Source organism: Salvelinus namaycush, chromosome 21, assembly GCF_016432855.1.
Source record: "Salvelinus namaycush isolate Seneca chromosome 21, SaNama_1.0, whole genome shotgun sequence".
NCBI classification, from domain to species: domain Eukaryota; kingdom Metazoa; phylum Chordata; class Actinopteri; order Salmoniformes; family Salmonidae; genus Salvelinus; species Salvelinus namaycush.
The window spans coordinates 31,935,290-31,940,289 of NC_052327.1; the positions used below are offsets into that span (position 1 = coordinate 31,935,290).

The 5,000-nt window shown below is 50.5% G+C and overlaps 1 protein-coding gene across 1 annotated transcript in view; it reads left to right on the forward strand.

The window, feature by feature from the left end:
- Window positions 1-5,000, forward strand: part of LOC120065854 (voltage-dependent calcium channel subunit alpha-2/delta-1-like) — a 117,419-nt gene that overhangs the window by 18,409 nt on the left and 94,010 nt on the right. The window lies entirely within an intron of this gene.

The following is a 5,000-nucleotide window of genomic DNA, read 5'->3' on the forward strand; positions in this document are numbered from 1 at the left end:
ACAGAGAGGAGTGATAGTCTGTATGGCTGTATGGACATGTCAGTGTGAGGGGCAGGTTGTCAACAGAGAGGAGTGATAGCCTGTATGGCTGTATGGACATGTCAGTGTGAGGGGCAGGTTGTCAACAGAGAGGAGTGATAGCCTGTATGGCTGTATGGACATGTCAGTGTGAGGGGCAGGTTGTCAACAGAGAGGAGTGATAGCCTGTATGACTGTATGGACATGTCAGTGTGAGGGGCAGGTTGTCAACAGAGAGGAGTGATAGCCTGTATGGCTGTATGGACATGTCAGTGTGAGGGGCAGGTTGTCAACAGAGAGGAGTGATAGCCTGTATGGCTGTATGGACATGTCAGTGTGAGGGGCAGGTTGTCAACAGAGAGGAGTGATAGCCTGTATGGCTGTATGGACATGTCAGTGTGAGGGGCAGGTTGTCAACAGAGAGGAGTGATAGCCTGTATGGCTGTATGGACATGTCAGTGTGAGGGGCAGGTTGTCAACAGAGAGGAGTGATAGTCTGTATGGCTGTATGGACATGTCAGTGTGAGGGGCAGGTTGTCAACAGAGAGGAGTGATAGTCTGTATGGCTGTATGGACATGTCAGTGTGAGGGGCAGGTTGTCAACAGAGAGGAGTGATAGCCTGTATGGCTGTATGGACATGTCAGTGTGAGGGGCAGGTTGTCAACAGAGAGGAGTGATAGTCTGTATGGCTGTATGGACATGTCAGTGTGAGGGGCAGGTTGTCAACAGAGAGGAGTGATAGCCTGTATGGCTGTATGGACATGTCAGTGTGAGGGGCAGGTTGTCAACAGAGAGGAGTGATAGTCTGTATGACTGTATGGACATGTCAGTGTGAGGGGCAGGTTGTCAACAGAGAGGAGTGATAGCCTGTATGGATGTATGGACATGTCAGTGTGAGGGGCAGGTTGTCAACAGAGAGGAGTGATAGCCTGTATGGCTGTATGGACATGTCAGTGTGAGGGGCAGGTTGTCAACAGAGAGGAGTGATAGTCTGTATGGCTGTATGGACATGTCAGTGTGAGGGGCAGGTTGTCAACAGAGAGGAGTGATAGCCTGTATGGCTGTATGGACATGTCAGTGTGAGGGGCAGGTTGTCAACAGAGAGGAGTGATAGTCTGTATGGCTGTATGGACATGTCAGTGTGAGGGGCAGGTTGTCAACAGAGAGGAGTGATAGTCTGTATGGCTGTATGGACATGTCAGTGTGAGGGGCAGGTTGTCAACAGAGAGGAGTGATAGTCTGTATGGCTGTATGGACATGTCAGTGTGAGGGGCAGGTTGTCAACAGAGAGGAGTGATAGCCTGTATGGCTGTATGGACATGTCAGTGTGAGGGGCAGGTTGTCAACAGAGAGGAGTGATAGTCTGTATGGCTGTATGGACATGTCAGTGTGAGGGGCAGGTTGTCAACAGAGAGGAGTGATAGCCTGTATGGCTGTATGGACATGTCAGTGTGAGGGGCAGGTTGTCAACAGAGAGGAGTGATAGCCTGTATGGCTGTATGGACATGTCAGTGTGAGGGGCAGGTTGTCAACAGAGAGGAGTGATAGCCTGTATGGCTGTATGGACATGTCAGTGTGAGGGGCAGGTTGTCAACAGAGAGGAGTGATAGCCTGTATGGCTGTATGGACATGTCAGTGTGAGGGGCAGGTTGTCAACAGAGAGGAGTGATAGCCTGTATGGCTGTATGGTCATGTCAGTGTGAGGGGCAGGTTGTCAACAGAGAGGAGTGATAGCCTGTATGGCTGTATGGACATGTCAGTGTGAGGGGCAGGTTGTCAACAGAGAGGAGTGATAGCCTGTATGACTGTATGGACATGTCAGTGTGAGGGGCAGGTTGTCAACAGAGAGGAGTGATAGCCTGTATGGCTGTATGGACATGTCAGTGTGAGGGGCAGGTTGTCAACAGAGAGGAGTGATAGCCTGTATGGCTGTATGGACATGTCAGTGTGAGGGGCAGGTTGTCAACAGAGAGGAGTGATAGCCTGTATGGCTGTATGGACATGTCAGTGTGAGGGGCAGGTTGTCAACAGAGAGGAGTGATAGCCTGTATGGCTGTATGGACATGTCAGTGTGAGGGGCAGGTTGTCAACAGAGAGGAGTGATAGTCTGTATGGCTGTATGGACATGTCAGTGTGAGGGGCAGGTTGTCAACAGAGAGGAGTGATAGCCTGTATGGCTGTATGGACATGTCAGTGTGAGGGGCAGGTTGTCAACAGAGAGGAGTGATAGTCTGTATGGCTGTATGGACATGTCAGTGTGAGGGGCAGGTTGTCAACAGAGAGGAGTGATAGCCTGTATGGCTGTATGGACATGTCAGTGTGAGGGGCAGGTTGTCAACAGAGAGGAGTGATAGTCTGTATGACTGTATGGACATGTCAGTGTGAGGGGCAGGTTGTCAACAGAGAGGAGTGATAGTCTGTATGGCTGTATGGACATGTCAGTGTGAGGGGCAGGTTGTCAACAGAGAGGAGTGATAGCCTGTATGGCTGTATGGACATGTCAGTGTGAGGGGCAGGTTGTCAACAGAGAGGAGTGATAGTCTGTATGGCTGTATGGACATGTCAGTGTGAGGGGCAGGTTGTCAACAGAGAGGAGTGATAGCCTGTATGGCTGTATGGACATGTCAGTGTGAGGGGCAGGTTGTCAACAGAGAGGAGTGATAGTCTGTATGGCTGTATGGACATGTCAGTGTGAGGGGCAGGTTGTCAACAGAGAGGAGTGATAGCCTGTATGGCTGTATGGACATGTCAGTGTGAGGGGCAGGTTGTCAACAGAGAGGAGTGATAGTCTGTATGGCTGTATGGACATGTCAGTGTGAGGGGCAGGTTGTCAACAGAGAGGAGTGATAGTCTGTATGGCTGTATGGACATGTCAGTGTGAGGGGCATGTTGTCAACAGAGAGGAGTGATAGTCTGTATGGCTGTATGGACATGTCAGTGTGAGGGGCAGGTTGTCAACAGAGAGGAGTGATAGTCTGTATGGCTGTATGGACATGTCAGTGTGAGGGGCATGTTGTCAACAGAGAGGAGTGATAGTCTGTATGGCTGTATGGACATGTCAGTGTGAGGGGCAGGTTGTCAACAGAGAGGAGTGATAGCCTGTATGGCTGTATGGACATGTCAGTGTGAGGGGCAGGTTGTCAACAGAGAGGAGTGATAGTCTGTATGGCTGTATGGACATGTCAGTGTGAGGGGCAGGTTGTCAACAGAGAGGAGTGATAGTCTGTATGGCTGTATGGACATGTCAGTGTGAGGGGCAAGTTGTCAACAGAGAGGAGTGATAGTCTGTATGGCTGTATGGACATGTCAGTGTGATGGGCAAGTTGTCAACAGAGAGGAGTGATCGTCTGTATGGCTGTATGGACATGTCAGTGTGAGGGGCATGTTGTCAACAGAGAGGAGTGATAGTCTGTATGGCTGTATGGACATGTCAGTGTGAGGGGCATGTTGTCAACAGAGAGGAGTGATAGCCTGTATGGCTGTATGGACATGTCAGTGTGAGGGGCAGGTTGTCAACAGAGAAGAGTGATAGCTTGTATGGCTGTATGGACATGTCAGTGTGAGGGGCAGGTTGTCAACACAGAGGAGTGATAGCCTGTATGGCTGTATGGACATGTCAGTGTGAGGGGCAGGTTGTCAACAGAGAGGAGTGATAGTCTGTATGGCTGTATGGACATGTCAGTGTGAGGGGCATGTTGTCAACAGAGAGGAGTGATAGCCTGTATGGCTGTATGGACATGTCAGTGTGAGGGGCAGGTTGTCAACAGAGAGGAGTGATAGTCTGTATGGCTGTATGGACATGTCAGTGTGAGGGGCAGGTTGTCAACAGAGAGGAGTGATAGCCTGTATGGCTGTATGGACATGTCAGTGTGAGGGGCAGGTTGTCAACAGAGAGGAGTGATAGTCTGTATGGCTGTATGGACATGTCAGTGTGAGGGGCAGGTTGTCAACAGAGAGGAGTGATAGCCTGTATGGCTGTATGGACATGTCAGTGTGAGGGGCAGGTTGTCAACAGAGAGGAGTGATAGTCTGTATGGCTGTATGGACATGTCAGTGTGAGGGGCAGGTTGTCAACAGAGAGGAGTGATAGCCTGTATGGCTGTATGGACATGTCAGTGTGAGGGGCAGGTTGTCAACAGAGAGGAGTGATAGCCTGTATGGCTGTATGGACATGTCAGTGTGAGGGGCATGTTGTCAACAGAGAGGAGTGATAGCCTATATGGCTGTATGGACATGTCAGTGTGAGGGGCAGGTTGTCAACAGAGAGGAGTGATAGCCTATATGGCTGTATGGACATGTCAGTGTGAGGGGCAGGTTGTCAACAGAGAGGAGTGATAGCCTGTATGGCTGTATGGACATGTCAGTGTGAGGGGCAGGTTGTCAACAGAGAGGAGTGATAGCCTGTATGGCTGTATGGACATGTCAGTGTGAGGGGCAGGTTGTCAACAGAGAGGAGTGATAGCCTGTATGGCTGTATGGACATGTCAGTGTGAGGGGCAGGTTGTCAACAGAGAGGAGTGATAGCCTGTATGGCTGTATGGACATGTCAGTGTGAGGGGCAGGTTGTCAACAGAGAGGAGTGATAGTCTGTATGGCTGTATGGACATGTCAGTGTGAGGGGCAGGTTGTCAACAGAGAGGAGTGATAGTCTGTATGGCTGTATGGACATGTCAGTGTGAGGGGCATGTTGTCAACAGAGAGGAGTGATAGTCTGTATGGCTGTATGGACATGTCAGTGTGAGGGGCATGTTGTCAACAGAGAGGAGTGATAGCCTGTATGGCTGTATGGACATGTCAGTGTGAGGGGCAGGTTGTCAACAGAGAAGAGTGATAGCCTGTATGGCTGTATGGACATGTCAGTGTGAGGGGCAGGTTGTCAACAGAGAGGAGTGATAGCCTGTATGGCTGTATGGACATGTCAGTGTGAGGGGCAGGTTGTCAACAGAGAGGAGTGATAGCCTGTATGGCTGTATGGACATGT